Here is a 26,455-nt window from a genome sequence, read left to right as displayed (position 1 = left end):
CCATGATTTCTTTAAATTGGTTATGAGCTCTTTTCTGGAAGAACATTTCAATTTTCGAATTTTCCTCTCCAAATAAGATCATAAATTTTCAATAGAGTTTATATACGGAGACTGTGGAGGGGTGACAAGTTGTTTCCGGGCATTATAAAGCAGCCATTCCTTAGTGTTTTTGGCTGAATGTTTGGGATCGTTATCCTGTTGAAAGAAAGAAAACCTGATGGAATCTAAGCCAAGGAGGCTTCAGGCAATAACAACTGCAAAGGGATTGCTTGCAAAACATTAGGTCTTTAGTTTTGCGTTAATTATAACATTCAGACTGAGTGTATGAATACTTTTTTTGCATACAATAAATTATTACTCAATTCTTTATGTTTACGAGATCGTATAAAAGAAAATATGTATATGTAATTATTAAAAATTAAATTATAGGTCATCTTAATTGCTTAAGCAATTAGCTATGTAGCAATAAATAAATAATAAAAAAAAATTACATAAGTACAGCATAAAAATCGAATAAACCACGCTTAAACCAAATGGTAAAGCATAAATCATAATAAAACAATATCTCTTGAAGAACTAAGGGTCATCATTGGATGACCATCATAAGTGGGTTAATGCAAAATACCGAAAGAAATGAATTCGAAGGATATCCAGGTTCATCGTGAGGCTATCGACGCCCCAGTCATCGAGTAAGAAAACAATATCTTAGGCTCCATTTTCGAAAATACTTAAGCAGCTAAATGCAAAATATTTTCATTAAAAGTGGTACTTTGTTTGATTAGTTAAACCAATAACTAATTGGTTTAAGTCTTGGTAGATAGAAGAACCATTGCGAAATTCCAAATTTAACACGACATCTACTTTGGTAACAAAATTGGGAATATAAATCTGTTTTGTATCTCGAGGTGTGATCTCATGGTTTAAACTTTTGTTATTTGGTTTAAGTACCAACCACAAACACGAAAATAAACAAAATTAGCCAATCGGGAAATGCTAAATTGACTGAATTTAACTTTCATTTTTTTAAAAAAAGACTAATACAAACAATGCCTACTGGATTTTAAAAATATTTCGGCTAAGCTTAGCCTTATAGCCTAATAGAAGGCTTATAACAGTCCACATAACCACAAAACCAAGCCCGCTTCTCAAATTATTTATATAAAAATTTTATATTATAGTTAAAAAGTCTAAAATACTCACATTCAAGCACTTATTCGCTTATACTAATCAAAGACATATTTGTTTGGGGTCTACAAACTCCAAATTAACTATATAAAAAATTTTTGAAGCGATTTTAGGTAGACACTTACCTACCTATTGTATTTTATTACTACTCTGTTTTATTGCTACTATATTTTTTACTTCCGTTTTATTAAATAATAATTGTTAAAAACTAAAATGGCTTCATTTCTTTTTGTTCCTTCTCCACAAAATTGACAAACGAGTGAATTAATAATTTGATATCAGCAAAAAAGTCGGTTACGCAACATCCCAGTTTTCTGCATTTACACCCCTCTGTTCGGGGTAGGGTTTTATTAAAAACCAAAAAAAAATCCATATGGTCTTGAAGCTCAATAAATGCACAAGTTTTCCTGTAATTGGGTGACTCCTTGATTCATTAATCATTGAAAAAACAACAGTTGAAAATTTTAACAGAAATCATCGAGAACGAATTTTTTAGACATTAAAGTCAAAATTTCATTGTTTATAAGAAAGGTTTTGAGGGTCTGGGTTAAGCATATTTATAGGAAATTTAATGCTCTTTCGTTTGGAATAAGCAGATTTGTTGTAGGATATAGGATAGAAAAGTTACGACCGTTTTTTTGGTGGAAAACGCGAATATCGGACGGAAAAGTTAAAAATGCAAATATCTTGGACACTAATGAGAATCGGGCCAAAGTGAATAGAATATTTTTTGTTGCATTTGAGCTGCTGAATCACCTTCGTGTTCACCCTTTAGATTTTTTTTCAAGTATTTCTTCTATAAATTCTCAAAAACATAATTTTGGATGCGTTGGTCTTCTAAAAGTTTGTGAGAAGGGGATGTGACGGCAAATCGGGCTGCCTCCGACAATAGCTATAACTAAATTTGTAGAAATAGTTAACGAGTGTATCATTGAATTGCTGACGCATACTTTTATATAAACCTGACTATTAGTAACTTAAATATAAAAAGTTTTCTTTTCTAAAAATAGATCGACATAAATCCGTTGAAACTAGCTGGTAACGTCGTATTAAACATTCTAAATAGTACATTCCGTTTTATCACATTGCACTAAAAATATTTATTCCCCCTTTCTAATGAAAAAAATAAAATAAAAGGTGTAAATGTGGGTCGCGCGTTGGTCTAGTGGTCACGAATGAGGCTTTGTACATGGGAGGTCCCCAGTTCGAATCCCGGTTATAGCTACTTTTTATTGGTTAGAAAAAATTGTTTATAGTAAAGTTTGAGCTTCCGTCCCCGCCCACAGAACCTAATTGGTAGTTGGATGTTAAGCCCCGCCTTAAAAAAAAAATGGGCGGTTACTTTACTTTACTTTTTTTTACTGTAAAACGTGTGAACGACGTCTATGTTTTTGCAAGTCGCCCCTTAAGTGGTCGCATTTTGAGCTACTTTTTTACAATTATGATTTAATTTATTTTGAGCCAATGTAACTCCAGCTTTATATTCATTCAATTCCATTTAAAGGTGGTTCTTATGCTTCAAATTAAGATCCATTTTTTACTTTAATAAACTACCACAAGTTGTTGCAATACTATGATTATAATACATGCAACACTATAATTAAAATAAACACGCAAAAATGTGTGACTGTGGAGGCAGGTGAATCCCAGTTCAAATCCCGCGTATAGCTACTTTTTATTGGTTAGAAAAAAATTGTTTATAATAAAGTATGGAGATTCCGTCCCCGCCCACGACTCCTGATTGGTAGTTGGACGTTGCAGGCCCCGCCTGCAAAAAAATAGGCGATTACTTTACTTACTTTTTTTTTTTAACTATAAAACGTGTGAACGACGTCTATATTTTTGCAAGTCGCCCCTTAAGTGGTCGCTTTTTGAGCTACTTCTGCAAAATATCTATTAAGATTTTGGAATTCTAATTATTTCAAAGCATTCTCCGCAAAACTTGGCATTCTGTTAATGCTAAATTATAACCAAAGTGTTGTTTTCGTTTTGTTTTAATCTTCAACCGTACTTCGGTATGGTACACCAACTATTTGTACCAAAAGTTGAAAAAGTTATTTTTAATAACATAAAAGCATTTTTTTCTTTTATGCGATCAGCCAGATTAAGTCAAAATCCTACAATTGCAGAAATCTTAAACGTACTAATCTATTTTGATTCTATTTGCCTGCCTAACTTATTCATTTTTAACAGAATTCTCCAAATAGCTGTGGCACTTTAATAAAAAGAGATTTTGTGTGTGTGTGTGTGTGTGTTTTACGATTTTATCAAAAATGAATGTAACAATTTTCTTGCAAATTTGTATTCTGTTTTATTACTTTTATCTGAAACGTTTTCCCTGTGTTTCCTTTTTTGGAGGGTCCTCAGGGGGGCAGTAACTCTTAGGCTCTATCTGAAAAAAAAGGATATCCCACGAGAGCAAGTTGTATAGTTCCACTGCCTACACATATGAAGTAATATTTAAAGCATTACCATAACTCCAATTTTAAAGTAAACCTCTTAATCTAAGTTACACTTTACAGAACAAGCTTTTGCTTTAATTTTTTGTGATTTTTTTTTTTTAACGGCTTTAACGATTCTTATTTTAGAAAAGTTTTTTAAAAAACACTTAACCCCCAAAATAATTTATTTTGAGATTTTAAGGGAACATTTATAAAAACATTTTCTCTACAATTAGTCCTTATTGCTGCCACCGCCCTGATCTTATTTTTGTAAATGAAAAAAGTAAAAAAAAAAAAATTTACATTGTACTTCAATTTTATTATTAATATTGCTTGTTATTAAAAATGAATATAATATTTCAACTTATGGTACACATAGTTGGTGTACCATACCGAATAACGCTAAATTTAAAGCATCAACGGAATACCAAGTTGTGCAGAGAATGCTTTGAAATAATTAGAATTCCAAAATCTTAATAGATATTTTGCAGAAGTAGCTCAAAAAGCGACCACTTAAGGCGACTTACAAAAACGTAGACGTCGTTCACACGTTTTTAAGAAGAAAAAGTAAAGTAAAGTAACCGCCCCTTTTTTTTAAGGCGGGGCTTAACATCCAACTACCAATTAGGTTTCGTGGGCGGGGATGGAAGCTCATACTTTACTATAAACAATTTTTTCTAACCAATAAAAAGTAGTTATACACGGGATTCGGCATTGGGATTCACCTGCCCCCACAGTCACTCTTTTTTGCTTGTTTAGTTTGGATACATAATAAGGAGTGTTGACGATTTGCCGAAGAACTTTAGATTGGAAGGATTGGATTTTTTGGATGTTGGAAGGTTTCGCAGAGTCCCACAGCTCAGCTCCGTAGGTCCAGATGGGTATTAGTAGTGTCCTGTATAGAATCAGTTTGTTCTGTACGTTCATGGCTGATCCCCGACCTAAGCAGTCTTCGTAGTTGTCCGTATCGTCTATTGAGTTCTTGTCTTTTCAGTCTAGTGTGTGGGTTCCATGTCAGTCGATTGTCTAAATAGAGTCCTAGGTAGCATACTTGTGTGGAGGTCGATATTTCTCTGTTGTGTATGAGTAGTAGGGGGGCCAGTTTGTCTACGTAAGGTGAATGTTATCTATTGGCATTTGTCTTCGTTTAGTCTAATTCTCCATTTTTTTGCACCAAGAGGAAATGAGGTCAAGGTGTTCTTGGACATATGAGGAGACTTCAGAAGGGTTTGAATTTGAGGATAATATTGCTGTATCGTCTGCATAGGTAATTATTAAGGTATGTGGGCGCGTGGGGATGTCAGCAGTGTACACTAGATATAGGACTGGGTCAAGGATGCTTCCTTGCGGGACGTAGCATCAGAGAATTCAATGCCACATCTAACCTTGAAGTAGCGATCTGTCAAATAGGATAGAAGGATTTGGTAATAAGGAGTGGGAAGTTTGCCGAAAACATGATACTACACATGTAGTAGAACAACGAATTGTCGTGAAATTTCAGATGAAACTTGGTAAAAACCGCTACTGAAACTTATCTTTTATTAAAAGAAGTTTATGGCGATGAATTTTAATCACGTGCGCGAGTTTTTGAGTGGTTCAAGCGTTTCCAAGATGGCCGAGAAAACGTCGGGGATGAGGACCGCCCGGGTCGCCCTTCCACGTCCAAAGCGAATGAAAATATCGATTATAATTAATCAACATTACTACCGGTGAGGTGCTTGCTCAACTCCGTGAAAGAGTAAGGAAAAAAAACGACCCGATTAGTGGAAAAACCAGTCACGGGGTTCTCCATCAAGGCAACGCGCCGTCTCACATTGCATTGTCTGTCAAGACATTTCTATCCAAGTACAACATCCCAGTTTTAGGCCATCCGCCTTATTCGCCTGACCTGGCCGCCATGTGACTTTTATCTGTTCCCCAAAGTCAAATCTGCATTAAAAGGAACACGATTTCAGTCCCTTTGAAGCCGTGAAAGAAAAAACGGCTAGTCATGCAGGAGCTCACAGAAAAAGACTTCCAGCACTGTTTCGAACAATGGTAAATTCGCATGGAGCGTTGTAGGGATAGGGGAGGGGTGTATATTGAAGGTGATAATAACTAAATATGTATAAATTTAAAATAAAATGTTTTATAGCAATAGTGTCGTTATTTAATGAGGCACACCTCGTATTCTAGTGCTACAATCGAGGAGGCATGTTGAGAGGAGCTAGCCAATGCTGGAACTCTCTAGAGGTTGGAAGGAAGTTTAGGAAATAGGTAAAAGGTCGCGGGGCCAACGTCGTGGAGGACTGTCGGGATGGGTTGTTGCAGATAAAGCTTGTGCTGTGGGATTAGGATGTATGGTTAGGCTATTATGGAAATTAAGGAAGCCAAGTCATTGACAAAAGGGATATTGAGATACTGTATGGAGGGTTAAATTGGATATATAATAAGGAGCGTTGACGATTTGCCGAATGAACCTGATTATTAAATTTGAAGTAAGCGCAAATTTTTCGTCTTTAAATAACGGCACAAAAAATTTTTTTGAACACTTTTTCTGAATCAAGAGAGCTCAATCATTTTTGTGACTTATTGGAAATATATAATAAGTAAAGTTTTAAGTAGAAATTTGCTCTTACAAGTTACAAAAATATCTCGAATAACTAGAGATACGAAAATAAGAAGCTTACGTAATACGACATATACTTAGTCACATTCATAAAATTGGACAATATGGACGAATAAGCAAGCAGGCGATATGTAGGCCGCTACAGTACATACTTATTATGGGGTCATCCCTTTCTATAACAACCTCTTTAGGTAATTTACGTCATTCAACTGCCATATGTATCGTAACAGTTTTTACTAAAAAGTTGGTTAACTTGAATATTACATATGTTTTCAATTTTTAATTTATCTATGAAGAAAGACTGATGACGTTTCATTAAAGACAGGAAATTGTGAACGTATTAACTAAAAATAGCGTCGAAAATAGGTGTGGCTGTTTATATAAAGGTAGCGCCCTCTGAATTTTGAAATGTGGCTAGTAGAATACTATTTATGAAACATAAGTGGCTGTGACATCTAATAAATCCTAAAAAAAAGGTAATGAAAATTTAAAGGGTAAAAATTACTTAAATTTATCTCAATAGTAACAAAAATTCCAAAATTACGATGGATTTTTATGTGTTTGTAATATCTTCTGTAAATATTTACAGAAAACATTGTTCGCAGGCGTATTTTAAAGTAGAAAACCTCAGTTGGAGTAAAGGAAATCTGTTTAAGGAAATGAGAGGAAAATTAGAAATAAATTTGAGTAAAACATAAGAACATTACCGAACGTTTCTAAATAGCTGAAATTACGAGCTGAAGTTTGAATGAAATGTTGGGTATTTGATGATTTGTTTATATTTTATCATTCAATAAACCCTTATTCTTTACTTTTAAAATTCGTAAGATTTTTTTTTTTAAGAAGATTACAAACCAGGTACTTAAAAATCTGGGCAGCAGAATATGAATCTGATTTGAAAGAGAAATTTTATAAAAAAGATGGTTACTAATACCATCAAAGAACTATGGTTCAAAGGCCTAGAGCTTAGTAATTTCCTATTTTAAACATTTTATCTGAAATTTTACTTCTAAAACTAGCTAACATTACTTTTACTAACAAGTGGCCTAGAAATACTAATAATTATTCATTTATTTACTAGCTTATAGGTAAATACTTTTAACTGGGAGTTGTAACAACAATGCACAAACAGTAAAATTAATACAGTATTAAAATAAAGGAAATGAAACTATTCTTTACGAAATGATAAAGTGGAAAACTAAAACATAACTCATTGACATACGTAAGTGAAACATAACTTAATTAGTTAGACATAAATTACTCAATAGTTATCACTCTAAGAGCAAAGAACTTCTGAGCTTCAGAGCTTGGAACATAAAACTGTAAATTTCATTAATCTGATTCACACTATTTATATCTAACAATTTGTGAAACTTATCTTTTAAAGAATCATTTGAAGACTGATACGAGTTAAGAAAATGACTTCTAATAGGTAAAAATGAGGTACATTCAAAAAGAAAATGAATTACAAATGAGGCAAAGATTTGTTTTCATCAAATTCATAATAGGTTTCATTAATATAGAACCTTGCCTTGGATAAATTGCATAGTCTTAATTGCACTACTACTCTCATTTTTTTAATATTGACTTTCCAATCCAGTTATGGCTCTGGCAATCCGAGTGTAGCTAAAGATCTATATAAACAGTTGTATCTGGAGTTGAGAATGAGATCAATATCCTCACTGACACAATTATTTTTATATTTGTTAATGAGGTTGTGAAATTCCTTTCTCAGTACAGCAGCACCTTGACAGTGAAAGAGATCCAACGAACCCACAGAGAGAAAGATATTTTTCAAATTGGAGACCCAGTTGTTATCCTTACTAGAAAAAGAATTATCTAAGTTAAAGAGAGCGATATAAGAGATTCTGAACAAACGAAAGTCAGGCATATCTAAAATTTTAATAAGTAATGAAAGCATAGACTGAAATACAATTACTTTAACTGGGAGAAGATTGAATTCTGAACGTACATACGAGGGTCGTTTGAAAAGTCCGTGCAAAAATAAAAACTACTTAATTTTTTGGGGTAAACCTTTTTTATTTTTCAACATAGTCTCCTTTTAGGCTTATACACTTCGTCCAACGCTGCTCTAGTTTGTTGATCCCTTCCGAATAATAGGATTTGTCCAAGTCTGAAAAATAGCCATTCGTTTCTGCAATCACCTCCTCGTTTGAATATTTCCCGCCAGCCATTTCTTCATATTGGGGAACAAATAGTAGTCCGAGGGAGCCAAGTCTGGAGAATAGCGGGGGATGTGAAACGAGTTGGAACCCTATTTCCATTAATTTTGCGACCACAACTGCTGAGGTGTGAGCTGGTGCGTTGTCGTGATGGAAAAGGACTTTTTTGTGGGCCAATCGTGGGCGTTTTTCTTGCAGCTCGGTTTTCAAACGGTCCAATAACGATGAATAATATGCACCTGTAATAGTTTTACCCTTTTCCAGATAGTCGATGAGGATTATTCCTTGCGAATCCCAAAAGACAGTTGCCATAATCTTTCCGGCCGAAGGAAAGGTCTTCGCCTTTTTTGGCGCAGATTCCCCCTTGGTAACCCATTGTTTAGATTGTTCTTTGGTCTCAGGAGTGTAGTGATGTATCCATGTTTCATCCACAGTGACGAAACGACGCTTAAAGTCCTGCGGATTCTTCTGGAACAGCTGCAAACCGTCCTTGCAACACTTAACACGATTTCGTTTTTGGTCAAGCGTGAGCAATCGCGGCACCCATCTTGCGGATAGCTTTGTCATATCCAAATGTTGATGCAAAATATTATGTACCCGTTCATTCGAGATGTCCACAGCACTAGCAATCTCACGCACCTTCACTCTTCTGTCATCCATCACCATATCATGGATTTTATCAATGATTTCTGGAGTAGTAACCTCAACAGGGCGTCCAGAACGTTCAGCGTCACTTGTGCCCATATGGCCACTCCGAAAATTTTGAAACCACTTATAAACTGTTCTAATCGAAGAAGCAGAGTCACCATAATGTTTATCAAGCTTCTCTTTAGTCTCCTGAGGCGTTTTGCCTTTCATAAAGTAGTGTTTAATCGACACACGAAATTCTTTTTCGTCCATTTTTTGAAAATCACTCGACTTCCTCGATTCAAACGAATGCCAAACACAATGAAATAGACCGATCTGGCTGAAACTTGGTGTGTGTTCTTCCAAGAGATGCTACTAACTAAACATAACCTCGATACGCGCCAGTAGTGCTATCTCTCTGACTTTGCACGGACTTTTCAAACGACCCTCGTACGTGGTAGGAGTGCTTCTATTAAGTAGATAAATTTGTTTAAACGATTGAAGTTCAACAGTTTCTAGCTGGTTAGTATAATTATAGGCCCAGATCCCACAGGCATATAATAAGGTGGTTTTAACTAAGCTATCTGTAAGTTTGATTCTAACTTGGTTCGAATTAGCTCCAGAATTAATATGGGCTGAAAAGTCCCGTTAACACATAGATGGCGCTAGTTTTATTGCATTCACCTCTTTTTCAGTTAGTACTAACCTTCAAAAGACAGCTGTTAAAATTTCGTGATATTCTATTCATTAGTTTGTGAGTTATTGTGCCAAGAGTGACGCTACTTTTGTTATTTTCAAAACAATGGATCAAAAACAATTTCGTGTTTTAATTTTACACTGCTTCTTGATGGGTAAAATACCGTTCAAGCGAAGCAATGGCTTGATAAGTGTTATGGGGACTCTGCTCCATCAGAAACAACAATAAAACGTTGGTTTGCTGACTTCAAACGTGGTCGTAGAGATACCGATGATGCAGAACGCAGTGGACGTCCAAATGAGGCGATAACACCAGAAAATATAAAAAAAAAATCCACTAAATCGTTTTGAATGATCGAAAAGTGAAGTTGCGTGAGTTAGCTGACATCGTAAAGATATCAAAAGAACGTGTTGGTTTTATATTGCATGAGCATTTGACTACAGAGGAAGCTCTGTTCAAAGCGGGTGCCGAGTTTGCCCACTGTTGACCAAAGAACAAGAACGTTTTGATGATTCTGAGCAGTGTTCGGCCATGTTTAAACGTAACAAACCGGAATTTTTGCGTCGATATGTGACAATGGTAGAAACATGGATCCATCACTTCACTCCGGAATCAAAACTATGGTCATCTGAGTGGACAGCAACTGAGTGAACCTCGTCCAAAGCGGCTGAAAGCACAACAATCGGCTGGAAAGGTTATGGCCTCGGTATTTTGGGATGTGTGTGGTGTAATATTCATCGACTAACTTGAGAAAGGAAATACCATTAACAGTGAATATTATATAGCGTTATTGGAGCGTTTTAAGGCCGAAATTGCAAAAAAAAACGACCGCATATGGCAAAGTAAAAAATTTTGTTTCATCAAGACAACGCACCGTGTCACAAGTCAATCAAAACAATGGCTAAACTACATGAATTGAACTTCGAATTTCTCCTACATCCACCGTATTCGCCAGATTTGGCTCCCAGCGATTACTGGCTGTTCGCAGACCTAAAAAGAAGAGGTTATCGCTGAAACTGAGGCGTATTTTGAGGCAAAAGATAAATCGTTCTACAAAAGTGGTATTGAGAAATGTTAGAGCGGCGCTGGAATGATTGCGTTGTTCTTGATGGAAATTACGTTGATGAATAAAGCTAATTTTGAACAAAAAAAAAACGTGTTTTCTTTGTTAGGCCCGGGACTTTTCAGCCCATGTTAATTAAAATATTTTTAACTTTAGATGCCGCGGCTTTTCCTTTAGAAATAAAGTAGTGACAAGTTTGGTAAAATTTGCCAGATGAGCAAAAAAGGACACCTAAATAAATAATAGAATTCACAATTTCAACTGTACTGTTGTAAATTACTAATCTAAATACTAATAATTAGAAATATAGTGCATTTTTAATTTGGCGACAGTGACTGTAATGTATTGTAAAGTTTTTCTTGTCCTTTTACTAAGAAAGAACTTTACTTACACAACTAGTGCCTGCCACTAGTTATATTAAATATGTGGGTTTGATTAAATAATAAAACTCGCTAAATTTGTAAGTAATAACCTGATTTATTAACACATTACCTTTACTCACATTAACATTTACCAGCAACTAACGCTATTCATTACAGTCACCATTTACAACAGTCACAACAGTTTACTGTTACTTACTCACTACGTAACGCCACCAAACTGTTTCCCGACTGACCACTGGTCCGCACTGCACTGAATTGCACTAGTCTCTGCTACACAAACAAAGCTCTACTCACTAACTGACTAACCGCCTGACTAGCTATCTCTGAAGCACTCCGCAACACTGACTCTCTCAAAAACTGTCACTTCCAAAGTGTCTCTCCAAACTAACGTCTCTCCAAGACTCACTCAAAACTAACTGATTAAAACTGATTAACAACTGTAAAACTCTAATAACTCGTTAAGAACTCCTTAAAACTCTTAAAACTGACTTCTCCAGCTGTGTCTGCCTCCTTTTAACTGCGTGCCTCCCTCCAACTGGGACTGCCCTCCTCCAACTCTCAGAGCATAAGTTTCCACGTCCTCCTGACGTTCATTGGCTGGAGAAAACATACTGCCACCACCTCAGCTGGGGCCGCCCTCCTCCTACTCTCTGCCTCGCTCCTACCTGTCAATCACTGGCTGGGAAAACACATATGCCACCACCCCAACTGAGGCCTTTCTCTTAGCTGGCTTTTACACAGGTCACTAACTCCTTGAACAATCTAGCCCTTTCCTTTCTAGTTCAGGTAGAGACCGGCCCTTTTGTCTACACAGTGGTGGCCTGATACCGACTTTGGTCGCTTAACCCCTAGAACAATCTAGGCCTTTCTTCTCTGCCATAGGTAGATACCGCCCCTTTTGTTTATGCAGTGGCGGCTTGTTACTGACTTTGGTCGTTCAACCTCTAGAACAATCTAGGCCTTTCTTCTCCGCCCAGGTCAACTTCGTTACAGTATCGATAGATACTGGAATACTCGGATCAAATAAATGTTAGGAGTTTATTAGACAACATAAACAGAATTACAAGTCTAAAAAACAAAATAAACGGCATTTATTAGCAATCTGCCATAGCTTATGTCTTAAGTTAAAGAAGGTTCCTATAAAATAAAACATAAAAACATAAAATGTATTTTTAAATTCATATAAAATACATTTTACGACTCCGTTCAACAATGACTTTATACCAACGGTTGAAAGAGTTTGGTTTTTAGTATCCATTAATTTGCTGTTAAAAATATCAAGAACCAATGACTTTGTTGCCTATCAAAGTAGAGCTGCCAGCTTTTTTAAAATAATTGTATTTAAAAATTTAAGAGTAAGCATTAGGGTGAAATAAGATGGGACATTCAAATTTAGAAATTATACTGACTCAGGGAAGTTTAATTTATTATGAACGGATTTGTAAATTCAAATTTGTAAATGAAATTGATAAAAAGGCAACAATTTTAGCTAATAATCTGGGTAGAGTAGGACTTCAGTAATGATTTTTTATAAATGGTCTTAAAATTTTAAATCAGAGATATTAAAACTTATTTTTGATAAATTCTATGGTTAGGAAGTTGTGCTATGTTAGGTGAAATAAAGAATATCATAAACACAATGTTTTCGTGAAGTGTTCGAGGCGCCACGGTAGCCGAGCAGTTAGAGGCGAGACCTGCAGAGCTATGTATTGTAGTATTGGGTTCGTTTCCCGGTCTAGAGGCCATGGATTTTATTTAAAGGTTAAGAAATTTATAGTAAAGTATGTTTGCTAGTCGCCTCCGTCCACGACACCTAATTGGTAGTTGGACGTAACGCCCGCCTGAAAAAATAGGCAATTACTTTACTTTTTTTAGTAAAGTGTTCGCGAGTACAAAATGCCTTTCAGCAGTTAACAACAAAGTGATCAGAAAATTTTATGATGTGACTGCAATCCAAAATTTTGCTTTAACTGTGTAAGGGTAAGAGTAAAGTTTGGCCAAGTAATTGACACTGAGAAAGAGATGAATTAAGACTGATGTGCTGTCTGGGAGCCACTATTACTAGCAATTGGAAAAGGTAGGCTATGTAATGTCCCCCTAGTGCCGGGTCATGTGGGAATTGAAGGGAATGAGATTGCTGATTATCTGTGCCTGGAATGGATCTAATACTCCTTTCATCGGCCCAGAGCCTGTCCTGGGTCTACAGCCGCCAGTATTTTTTGGGCTTCATTCCTTTTCCAAGTCACCCAATCTCAAAGGCCATCCTATATTTTCCAAATCTTCAAGTTCAAATCCTCGATCCATTCCCGTAATACTAGATCTCGTTCCTCTGATCTCTATATTCCCTCACATCGTATCTCATCCTTTGACAAATCCTTTCTGATACGTGCTACCTCTCTCTGGAACTCCTTGCCATCATCTGTCCACCATGCTCCTTCCGTTTCGATCTTTCAGTTATCTCCTTTCTATTCAGCTTCCTCCGAAATTCTAATTGTTTTAATTTATTTCCTTAATTTCTGCTGTTATTTTTATTTTCAGTTTTTGTAAATACTTATTTATTTATTTATTTTCTGTTTAATCACAGGCCAAACTGTTAAGGCCTCTATTTGTACCTGTGTTTATTCTTAGGGGACAATTGTCCCAGAATAATAAATTTCTTTTCTATTCTATTCTATTAGAGAAGATAGTTTTTACATCATTAATGTAGAATGAAAATAGAAGTGGACGCAGATGTGAATCCAGAGCAACAAATACAGCTTTAACGAGGTAAGAACTGAGTTGTTCATTTTTTTTCATTGCTATTTTTATTTCTCAAATAAACTGTGATCCAGATTTCACGAAAACTGCAGAGGTTTAATTAAAAATATCTATGGATTTACTTGGCTTTAGTTATTAGACTGGGTAGAAATGGATCGACCAGGTGTTATTATTAAGAAATTGAGGATTTTATTTATCAATTAACTGAAGTCCTCATCAATTTCCGAATAATTGATGGCGAACTGATAATTGTGTAATTTACTAAAATCAGAAGAGAGCATCAGGAGACTTGAATAAAGATTTAATTAGATGAACTTCCTTTTATTGGAAAAGAAGAAATTTCAGAGTTTTAGGTCTAATTAAATAGAGCATTTAGAAGAATCGCTAAGGATAAACTGTATCTTAAAACAACTGGAGTAACTTGATCAAGAAGGCAACCAAGCAAAACTTATATGAAGGGTGAACTTGTTTTATTACTCAAAATCTTTTTTAAAAAAAAACTTTTATTAACAAAAAGCGAAACTTAACAATTTTGAACTAAATCTTTTTTACAAAGAAAAATCTTGCAAATTAAAAGGTATATCGCGATTTAAAGGAAACAAACGAAAATCTGTTTTGAACACGCACACGAATTTCAAAAAATTAGTTAAGGCGTTAAGCCATTTTCTGTCTGACATCTCTTATACATAGTAGTCATGCCCTGTAGTGACGGGCACTCGTTCAAATGCTTAAATATCATTACGCCGTCATTACACAATGGGTAAATCGGTGAGTCCCTAATACCTATTTTGTGGAGGTGTGCTTGTAGATAGATAGTCGTGCCCTGTAATTCCTCGGAAGAGCACGACAGACTAGAATAGAATAAATATTTATTACAATAAATATATACATAAAATATATACAGAAGTGTAAATGTATTATACATTTCAACCTTCTTAACTAAGTGAAGAAAGAGAAAAGTTAGGTGAGGAGGATTGGAATGCAGGGAAAAAAAGGAGAGGAAAAACCTGCAGCTAGTGTAAAGAGTTAGAGGAATATCTGTTTTAGTCTTCTGTGTCTGTATGTTGTAGAAGGATCTGTAGGAGGCTATGTCCGCTGCAGAGTGGATTAGGATGGCAGTCTAGGATGGAAAGGAGTTTGAGCAGACGATTTTTGGATATAGAAGTGTACCGGGGGATAATGGACGCAGTCTCGTGGAGTAAGTCAATTCTAGTGCTTCGTGGAGAGACTGTTTCGAGTCTGAGAAATTTGTTCTGGGTTGTCCTGGAGTTTCTTGATGTTTTTACTACAAGTCCAGGCTCCAGGCGGAGCTGGCGTAGAGCAACATTGGCCTGATGACCCACTTTGTAGAGAAGGATTTTGTTGGTCACTTACTTTTACTTTGTTTTGTACGTGCGTTGTGAAAGTCAGTTTGTTATTCCAAAGTTAGGCCTAGGTACTTAACGTGGGTAGACCACGGAATGAGAGTGTTATTATGTCTGGTCTGTCGGTTAAAAGTGTGCATGCGTTTGGTGAAGAGTATAGCGTTAGTCTTGTCGTGCACGACAGACTCTTTTCTTGGGGAGGCCGGCAGGCATCTTGTCTTCTAGCAGTGTTGCTCACTGCTTTTCAGCGGCCATGCTCCTGAGTTCCGCGTGTAATTTCCACCCTTTATGTGGCTACCTATAAATCTTTTAGCCGATGCGTAACACATTGCGTGGTCGGGCTGATCACATTGACTTCCCTGTTTCGCAAGGTTATCGGCTGGTAATCCACAATGTGCCGGAATCCACTGGAAAGCCAGGTGGCTTCCCTTCTTTTAAGTATCTTGTCAACCATTTCCTGGCACGCTCTTACATCAGCGGAAACTCCACTCTGAGCTCCCGTTACGGCTTGCCAGTCACTGAGGAACACTACTTGGTCCAGTTTCCTTTCAACCACATATTTTAGACCTATCAGGATAGCCCGGATCTCTCCATCGAAATTTGATGCCCACGTTCTAACAATTTCTGAGAACTGGAAGTTGGTACCATACACTCCAGCACTCGCAGCTTTAGTGGCACCTTCTGCTGAACCGTCGGTATAGATGTGGGTCCTAGGAGGAGATGGATATCATTCTCCAAGCATTTCAAGGGCTAGAGCTCTCAACTTGGTCTCACTGTTGACGCCCTTTTTTTTTATAGGCCCCATGAGATGGGGACGTACTAAAGGTGTTCTCCTCATTTTCCAGTACGACTCATGGTACAGAGGCTCTCCTCCTGCCAAGGGATAAATTATACTTTTGGAGAATATAGCATCTACTTGGGTTGAAAATTTCACCTGAGTTTTTAGCCTTGCGACTTCAGGTGGTCTATCTTTTTTCCAGTAATCAATCCTCAATCTTGCTAATCTCTCCTTCATGTTTAGAGCTGCAATTTCTCGCCGAACTCTTAGCGGTTATATTTCTGATTGCAATTGCATAGCCGCTATAGGAGTACACTTTGGACCTCCTGTAATTTTTCTAAGCGCAATATTTTGGACTTTTTCTAGCCGTTCATGCACAGAAAAACAATTAGTAAATAATATATTCATTTATATGAACAAAATGCAAAAAAAAATCCCTCCTTTCGAAAATAAATTTCGGACACAGAAGCAATATTTCATGAAAAATCGTCTCGCATTGTCCTAGACAATATTTAACGCAGTCAACATGTTTAATTACTATAAAAGATTTATTAATAATTCATTTTAAGAGTGTCCCAGATTTTGTACACGAAACTAAACATATAACAGATTTTATAACTAACAACTCTTAACTATAAAGATCTCAGGGTAAATATTGAAATAATATGGAATAGCATATGAAAAAGTGCAGCTTTTGCATGAAAGATGGAAATAAGTGCATGAGCTTTAAGAATTAGCTTAATTAATGCGGAGTAATTAAATATAACGAGTGCAATTCCTAATTGCCAACATTGTCCAATTATTTTGTTAAAGTACCAGCTCCTTCTGTATTTTTGCTAATTACATTTCTATTTTTTTAGTATTATTTTTTTATATTTCTTACATTAGTATTTATTTTTGAACGCATTAAATCTTGTGCCCCATTCGAAGAGATTTATAACAAATGTTTGGCTTGAGTATAATTTGGACATCATCAAATTTGCGCAAGAAAGATCTAGGAGAACATTGTATCACTGATTAGTGGCCATGCATCAGTGGCTTGCCACACTAGTTCAACATGACGGTAATTTAGCGGGACACAATGTCCACAGTGTGGAATTGGAAGATTGGTCCATCATGGTCGGTGGTACCACTATCTGGGAGAAATGCCCTTTATCTAGGTGGTTATCTAGGAGTGAGTAGTAAATAATTCAGAGGAGATAAATGCATGAAAATGTCTCTGAATAGAAAGATATGTAACGAGTATGGCGGGTTTAAGAGTAATTAGTGAGAAAAATTGAATGTTAAACGCAATACGAGAGTTAGATTTGGGGCCCATTGTGGCCCTAGGACCTATGCCTTAGGGCTCCCCTCTAAAATTAATAAAATATGTGCATTAAGTATATCTTGTTTACAGAAAATCGTAGCGGAGGTTTTTCAAAAAAATCTCCAAAAAAAAATGTTTTGATTACCTCATTTTTTTTCCAAAAGTGTGTTCTCTGATCCGATAGTGGTACTGTGATGGTATATTAAAAGAAAATAAATATATCAACAATTAATTTGTATTATCATTTTAGTGACATAAACTATTAATAGTTAGGGTTAAAACTACCGAGGATTCGGTCAAAATAAAATACACAGTTCAGATTTACTGTCTTGCTCAGGGCCTGGATATTACAAATACATAACGCAGCAATTAGACTATTGAAACACATAGGAATAAATGTACATAACATTTATTAAAAAAATTATTAGAAATGATATCAATTACAATTCGTAACTAACAACCAACTCACATAAAGGTAGGTCTACACGGAGACACTTAGAGTAGCTAGAGCGTCTAGCTAGAGCAGGTGTCGCAATGTGGACGGATCCTAGAGCAGCATCCTAGACCGAGTTGCATCCCCACACCAGTTGCGGGAAGTGTGGGCTTTTCTCTAGAGCTACAGATCACAAGGAAGTGACGAGGAAATTACACAATTTTCGGACTCAATTCGACAACGAATTGAGGAAAATTAGAAAGAAGAGGAAGAGCGGAAATGGCGCTGACCAAATCTTTCCCCAAATGATATGGAACACCTCATCACGTGATATGGAACACTCTTTTTGGATCAGTGGTGCCACTTTTTTTGCAGAAGTTCTTGAAAATTAGAGGTTGACATCCGAAGAAAATTTTCAGCTGATCTGTTGTCGGAATCCGCCATTTTTTTTTTTTTTTTTATCTACGCCACCTGTAAGTCACGGTAGTTCTGCCATCCGACGTCGTACACAAATGATTCTCGTCTGAAGACATCGTCCGATTTAACAGAATTTCTTGTCTTCGATGGAAGGACACACGTCAAGGTGTTCGGAGGACATATCCTCTCTTCCACTCAGGCGCTCGTCGGGTCCGCAGGCGCTCCATTACTTCTTTGACATTAGTTAAGAAAGTCTTTTGGTTCTTCAGTCTTTGTGTTGGTGCCTGATATTAAGACCAATCGTTGTCATCGTGTAACCCACACTCGCGTTTTCTTTCTCTGTAGCCATTTTCTTTTAATAAGTACAGCTATGGCAATAGCCGCACGAGCAATTTACACGAGGTCTGTTTCCATATTAAAGAGGCGAACAACTAAATTGCACTAGAGCAGTACAGGGCGGAGAGAGATCATGTCCATGTAGACAGATCTGACACTACTCTCGCAACTTGACTGAAGGCCACTCATCTAGAACGCTCTAGCAACTTAGTCTAGCTCTTTTTAACTCTCACGTCTGGACAAAACTGAGACACAGCTCTAGCAAACAGAAATAGCCTAGCAACTTTTTAGTGTACCGTGTAGACTTATCTTAACAACGTGTAAAAGTTTTCAACTAGCCAATAATCGTACCTCAGGAGACCTTCATTGGTTACGATATTGCCACTGCTTAACGGTAGAGGTGAGACCCTGTAAAGCTAATATGTATCGTGGTACTGGGTTCGTTTTTCAGTCTGTAGGCTTGGATTATTATTTAATGGTTAATAAAAGAAATTTACAGTTAAAAGTATGTTTGCTAGTCGCCTCGGTTCATGACACTTAATTGGTAGTTGGAGGTAAAGCCTGGCTGAAAAAAATAGGCAATTACTTTACTTTACTTTTTACTTGTAATATCCAGGCCCTGAGAAAGGCAATAAATTTGTCGAAATGTTGGCGTAAAGACGGAGTTGATATTTTTCATTTGACTGAATCCTCGCTAGTTTTAATCCTAATTACAGCATTAATTTAAAAAAAAAAAATTATTGCTGTAAAAATGATAAAAGAATTAGCATAGAATTTCTAGGTCAAGAAGTGAACGTTGCATTACAATATGTCAATGCATAAATCTCTTTAATTAATACACTAGGTGGTGCTAATTCTCTTTATTAATGCACTAAATTTTGTTCGTAGTGATACATGATTGTTAATTGCATGATTTTGTTTGTTTTTTTTACATTGAGAGAAATAGTTAAAACATGGATATTTAAAATATAGAAGATAATATTAAAGGCCGAGATTGTGGTGGCGATAAGTATAGGTCGGCAGAGGCAGGGGAGCTAGAGAGGCGCGGATCAATGCTCATGTTGGTGGAGGCCGACACAGTCCAGTGTTACCACCCACTCTATATCTTCTCACTTAAACTTTTTCTGTTCTTTCTGGAGCCCCATAAATACACAGAGCCAAGAGTTTATAGCGGAACTTTGTGCCCCGATAAACAACGTGTTTATGGACTTGGGCCGTATTAGCTGGATTTCACATTTTTATGCACTTCCGTTTCTAAAATTAGCTCAATTTTACAGCCGTAATAATATGATTCGTTAAGATCAGTATAAAAGGATTTTTTTTTTTTTATTCTTCTGCAATTCTACATTTATTACTTTCTCTGACTGAGGTGAAAGGAAGTAATGTAATCGATTCATATTTTTGGAAACTTAAGCGAAAATAAAATAAGTTTAAAAGAATTTTTTTGACTTGCTAATTCCCAGGAGCGAAAGCAGTATTGCCCGAGTGTTTCCCTTGACGTCGCTCAGGCGTTCGACAGGATGTGGCACGAGGGTCTACTGTTTAAGCTGAGCGATATTCTTCCTCATACATAAAACCTTGAATGAAGAAAAGACCAAAGCTATTGTTATTGGCTCCAACCCACTCCTTAAATCATTGGCTCCTCTTCCTAATCTTTTCCTTTACAATACCCCAATAAAATATTGTTCCTCTGTGAAGAACCTCGGTATCACTTTTGACCCAAAACCTCTCCTGGAAAAACCATGTTTCCCAAATCTCTCGTCGTTCCATCCACAACCTGAAGCAGTTTAATAGTTCCCGTCACCAATTAAGGACCCGGCAACTCCTGAGTTTCCTCTCTTATTTCCCCCCATTTCGACTATGGTTGCTTAGTGTATAGCGCGGTCTTTCTGGTGGATATTAAAGCTAAGCTCAAGGCGCCTCTCATGAACTGCATCATAAGATTTATTTTCAGCAGAGACACTCGCATTTCGTACTTCTACGATGAGTTGAAGTGGCTTTTTCCTGTCTACAGCCGCCAATATTTTTTGGGCTTCATTCCTTTCAAGTCATCCAGTCTCAAAGGCCTTCCTATATTTTTCAACTCCCTAAGTTTAAATCCTCGATCCATTCCCATAATACTAGATCTCGCTCATCTGATCTCTATATTCCCTTACACCGTACCTCATCCTTTGACAAATCCTTCCTTATACATGCTACCTCTCTCTGGAACTCCTTACCTTCATCTGTCCGCCATGCTCCTACCCTTTCTATCTTTAAATCCCGTCTATTCAGTTATCTCCTTTCTATCCAGCTTCCTCCGGAATTCTAATTGTTTTAATTTATTTCCTTAATTTCTGCTGTTATTTTTATTTTCACTTTTTGTAAATACTTAAGTATATTTTCAGTTTAATCACAGGCCAAACTATTAAGGCCTCTAATTGTACCTGTTTTTATTCTTAGGGGACAATTGTCCCAGAATAATAAATTTCTTTTCTATTCTATTCTATAACTTTATCCTCGAATCCTACCTACAAGATCGATATTTCAGAGTTAACTGTGGAGCAGCAGACTCTCGATATCCATCTAGCCAGAACTGGTGTTCCTCAGGGCGGTGTCCTAGGTCCTCTTTTTTACTCTTTATATACAGCAGACATACCGCAACATACAAATACTATTCTGTCCACCTTTGCTGACGATACTGCAATCTTATCTCCTCATACCGATCCTCTTATCGCTACACAGGCTCTTCAAGCACACATCAACAACCACTTACAGGACTTGGCTTATCAAATGGCGAATCAAAACTAACGTTACGCAATCAAAATATACAGGGTGAACCAGTAAATAATGTCCATAGGCCTACTGTGAGAAGTACATCTAAAGTGGAGTTCAATGACGTATTGGCGAACTTCATATTGTCCACTGTTCTTGAGTGACGTCGCTTTAAAATTTTTTTTCTAAAATCATTACTTTTTCCAATAAAAATGTTATTACTCAGAAAGTTTTAGTCCGAATTCGATTCTGTTGACCCGGTTAGAAAGACAGATAAATTTTCTAAAAATTGATACCATTTTGAAGCATAAGTTATTCTCCAGACAGCCTCAATCTTCCAAATAAAAGTAATCTAAATTTTTAAGAAAACTCATTAGGCCCTTAAGTGATCATTATCCAACCTAGGTGCTGGCACTTTTTATATAAGTTTCCTTGTTTAATGGGCTTTCAAACGGTATATCATTTTCCAGGATTCCTTTTATCTTCGTACGAGAAATTACGTTTGTTTTACAAGAAAACGTGTTCACGAGCACTCAAAAGTGTTAGTTTATCAAGTTGATTAATTCATTGAAAACTCTTTTAGATGGTAGTCAATTTTTAAAGTAGATTGTCTTAAAATAAGTAAATCAAAGGACAAAGTACGCTACCTTGGACTGTACCTAGACCAAACGGTTGACATGGAATCCCCCATACTAGACTGAAAAGACAAGAAACTAACCAACGCTACAAAACCTTCTCGCCAGACTACTTGACAAACGATCTAAACTCAACCTACAAAACGAAAGACTCTGTTGTTACTGCGACCTATTTAGTCATACGGCATCGAAGTATGGGGATCGACATCCAGACTTTACAATCAAAAAAATATACTTCGCAAACTTAACGCTCCATTCTATATTTCTAACCTCACCATTCATAATTACCTCAAAATCTCTTTCATTACCGGACCTTACTAAAACTCATTTCTTAAATTTTTTTATTTCTTTACAGCAGCTCATCCTAATCCTTTAATTGAACACTTAACTTCTTCCACATTACCAAGTGATCCTCCAAGGAGATTGAAGAGAAGATGGCCCCGCGAACTCTACTCTCCTCATAAGAGCAGTATAGTGCATCTGGTTCATGTTAATGGAGTGACGCCACTAGAGTGTCTTCTCCAATCTTCATTCCGACATTATATAACATCACGTTTGCTTGTTGCAACAATCGTTGCAGTCGCACATTTCAATAAAAGATTTAAAAAAAGAAAAAATGCAAATTTTTTGTAATAGGCTGGGTTGGTAGTAGAAGCAAACTAAATTACCTTAATAAATAATAGTTCATCAGAAGCGACTATCGCGATTTTATTTTGTATTAAATACGTATATATTTTCCACTTTTTTACTTATTTGCTTTTGCTTAAAAAAATCTCTATGTTTTAATAAAAGCTTTCATTTTGTTCCAACTCTTTGGTATCTATCTGCATTTTGATAGAAATTCAGCGTAGGTATTTTATTCATAACTCACAACGTATTGACTAGGTACAAGTACACAATATTGCAAAATTATAATTAATTTTTTTCCTGTTACCATTCTTCAAATATTGAATATTTATATTCATGTAACCATTTTTTTGATTTTCCTTGAAATACAATAAATTAGATCGTTTTCAGGAAATAAATTAATTTAAGAGAGATTATTCTCAGAATATTAATTGTATCGCTATTTATCGTTAACTTTCACATAGTCCATGTTTGTATTGATCTCAGCTATCAGTTTTTCGACAAATTTCAGCTTATGGGAATACAATTTTACAAGAGTGGGTTGCGCTAAATTGAATAGGCTACATTGAATTGTCTAGGAAATGCCAGTTTTCGACCTGGGGACTAGGTCATCTTTAGGGCTAGTTTACAAAGTAATATTTTACATTAAAGGGTTGGTGTGCCTTCTGTCTAGATAACAGTTAAAAATTTTCAAAACAGACACGAACAATTTAAACAACATTATACGCGGACTTGCTACAAAATATTTTACAATTGGCAACACTGACTTCCACACAACCTAACACATATCACACACAGGACCGATCACACTCAGTCCATGAACAGATAAGACAGAAAACCCACCAACCCTGAAATGTAAAAATATTACTTTGTAAACTAGGTAAATAATTTTTGTAAATTTCGTTATATTATACATATTCATTTTAATTTGTTGTCCAGAAGTATTAAGGAGTCTCATCTAGAGGAATGTGTGAACCGTGCGGTTCAATCGGAGCGTTTTGTTCTGTACAGATACTTAATCGCAGAATACAGACATAGCACCACGGCAGAGTTTTCTGAAAGTTTAACATTCCTGGAATTGCGCTGGTTTCTTAAGGTAAGGGGAGAACTTCTCTACTTAAATTATAGGCCCTGGATAGACAAAGAGCCTGTTTTAGAAAAGTGTTCTCTGTGTAACTGTGGTACGCGAGAGGAGGTGTATCACTTTCTTGGAGAGTGTCCTTTGTTAAGAGAATTTCGCCTTGTTTATTTCCGTAAGAGTACACTCTCCAGAGAGGATATTATTTCTTCTTTAACTGGCCAATCAGATCCTCGTCCAATTATCCGTTACGCTCGCCATGCTTGGAAGGCAAGGTACTCCTGGATTTCCGATATGTAATTCTGTTCATTTTGTTTTTTCCCACTCTTTATTTTGCGTTTGATTGAATTTGATTTAATATAAAATTGTTCTTTATATCTCAGTGGAATGGAAAGAAATTATTAATTTAGTTCATTTTATTTAAATTTTATATTAATTTACTTTATTTTATTTAAATTTTATATTAATTTACTTTATTTTATTTACATTTTATATTAATTTACTTTATTTATTTTATAGAATATTTCGTATTTTTTAATTTATATGTAAGCAGTGCTCTCAAGCAGACGGCTTTGCCATTGCTTTATTTATTTTTTAAATCTACTTTGGCTATGTATATACATGATTTCTCAATAAAATAATAATAAATAATAATAATAATTTTAATAGAATCATTGTTAACAATCTGTAAATATGTTCCACAGCCTGAAGATGACCTAGTCCCTAGGTCGAAAGCTCGGCAGAATAAATGTATCACGACTGAAATGGCAATTATTTTTTCATCCTATTGAAACTATGAATCAGTCACTAAAAATAATGAACAGCAACTAGGAAATAATATTTATTTAATTTTTTTTAACGATTTAGTTTTAGATTTGGAATTTACTTTTAAAGAAAATACCCCACAGTGTGCGGAATTAAAATCAGACAGTGACGCAGGGCAAAAAAAACAAAAGTTTATAATAGTCACTGCAAGAGACTTTTTTCCTGCAATTTCTGGGGTCTTGAGATTACCACAGCATTCTGTGCTCATTCAAAAATCTTGGCACCGCTTCACCATAGTTGCATTGCCTAGTTAACTAGAGGGACGCACAAGAGTTTTTACAAGGAAGAAAAGAGCTTTGAAATTTTTTGCAAAATGAAATCATGCTCTGAACCTCTATCTAAGGTAAAAACGGGCTTTGCACAAGGAGAGCTTCTTATTTGTGTGCGTAATTCCCCAATCTCTAATGCGGAGACCAAACATGTACCAACCACTTATCATTTGGCTGGCTACCACCTCTCCCTCCGTATAAAATACTTGGCAGTTCTATTGGTAAGATAAAGGAAACATCCCACCAAATAATATTCTTATTGTATTTTATTAAAATTTCGAGTTTTTTGTAGTTAATGGCAATTTTATATTTTTCACAACGAATATTACACGTCAAACACGGTTAACTGGTTAAGGCGTGTCTGATATCTGAGGTTATGCTATTCTAGAGCTTTTTTCAGCCCACTGCCAGCCTCCGTACAGTGTCCTCTCGTTACAGACAACACTGTCCATCGCTGGACAGTGCAGCTGTAAGAAGCAATTATTGACGGGGCATGATTACCTTTAGAAGCATCTCCACCGAATTGGCATTAAGGACAGTAGTATCTGTGTGCTTTGTGGAGGAGATGTTATGAACGGTCCGCAACTGCTAGCATGCTCTCAACTGCAGGATGTCCGGGAGAATATGCCCACGGACCCACACAAAAAAAATAATATTTTATACTGGGCTGCCAGACGTCGCATGGCCGAAGTAGCCATTGACCGTGAAAGCGTAGGTTAAAACAAAAAAAAAATCGGACAGTGAGCTGTAAGAAGCTCCTAGGAAGAGGGAAAATCTAAGGGCCAGCAGCTGGATTTAAACCTGGGATCTCTGCGTGGGAATCCGATATGCTAACCGCATAGCTAATCTCCCAGGTAATAATTATTGTTGAATTTAATAGTTGTAGAATTGTAATCACAAACTGAAAGTAAAATTATTTACATTATTATGAGCAAAATGTACAGGAGCATTGAGAAAGAGTAAATTTCACCAGAGCCTTTCACTTCAGCTAGTGAGGATAACAAAGGGCATATATTGAACAGCCCTTGTAAGGGCCACGTTAGCATTTCGCCAACAACTAGCCGGCCGAGTCAAGGGTTAGTTACATACGTACCCGCACTGGCGGCGCCTTAACGAGCAATCTCTTCGAGCGTGCATGAAAAATTTATTACTTTTTTTCTCACAGCTAATTATTAAATCTCTCTAGCGGATTAGGTTTTTTCTAGTATTTTTTTTTAATCAATCACCGATGGTGCTGGCGAGGGCTTTTAATTGAATATGAAATAGGTGGTCCGAGCAGGTAACTCTTCATAGCTCGGTCGGCTTACTTATCTACAACATACGAGGGTCGTTTGAAAAGTCCGTGCAAAAATAAAAAATACTTAATTTTTTGGGGTAAACCTTTTTTATTTTTCAACATAGTCTCCTTTTAGGCTTATACACTTCGTCCAACGCTGCTCTAGTTTGTTGATCCCTTCCGAATAATAGGATTTGTCCAAGTCTGAAAAATAGCCATTCGTTTCTGCAATCACCTCCTCGTTTGAATAAAATCTTTTTCCCGCCAGCCATTTCTTCATATTGGGGAACAAATAGTAGTCCGAGGGAGCCAAGTCTGGAGAATAGGGGGGATGTGAAACGAGTTGGAACCCTATTTCCATTAATTTTGCGACCACAACTGCTGAGGTGTGAGCTGGTGTGTTGTCGTGATGG

General features: G+C 36.3%; 1 protein-coding gene and 1 pseudogene across 7 annotated transcripts in view; both read right to left on the bottom strand.

Annotated features, from left to right (window-relative positions):
* Positions 1–26,455, bottom strand: part of Ca-alpha1D (Ca[2+]-channel protein alpha[[1]] subunit D) — a 438,304-nt gene that overhangs the window by 278,476 nt on the left and 133,373 nt on the right. The window lies entirely within an intron of this gene.
* Positions 18,896–18,974, bottom strand: LOC141459601 (U4 spliceosomal RNA; annotated as a pseudogene).

The sequence above is a fragment of the Rhodnius prolixus genome, unplaced genomic scaffold (genome assembly GCF_049639745.1).
Source record: "Rhodnius prolixus isolate KJV_2025 unplaced genomic scaffold, Rpr scaffold_11, whole genome shotgun sequence".
NCBI classification, from domain to species: domain Eukaryota; kingdom Metazoa; phylum Arthropoda; class Insecta; order Hemiptera; family Reduviidae; genus Rhodnius; species Rhodnius prolixus.
This window is presented reverse-complemented; position numbering and strand designations above follow the sequence as displayed.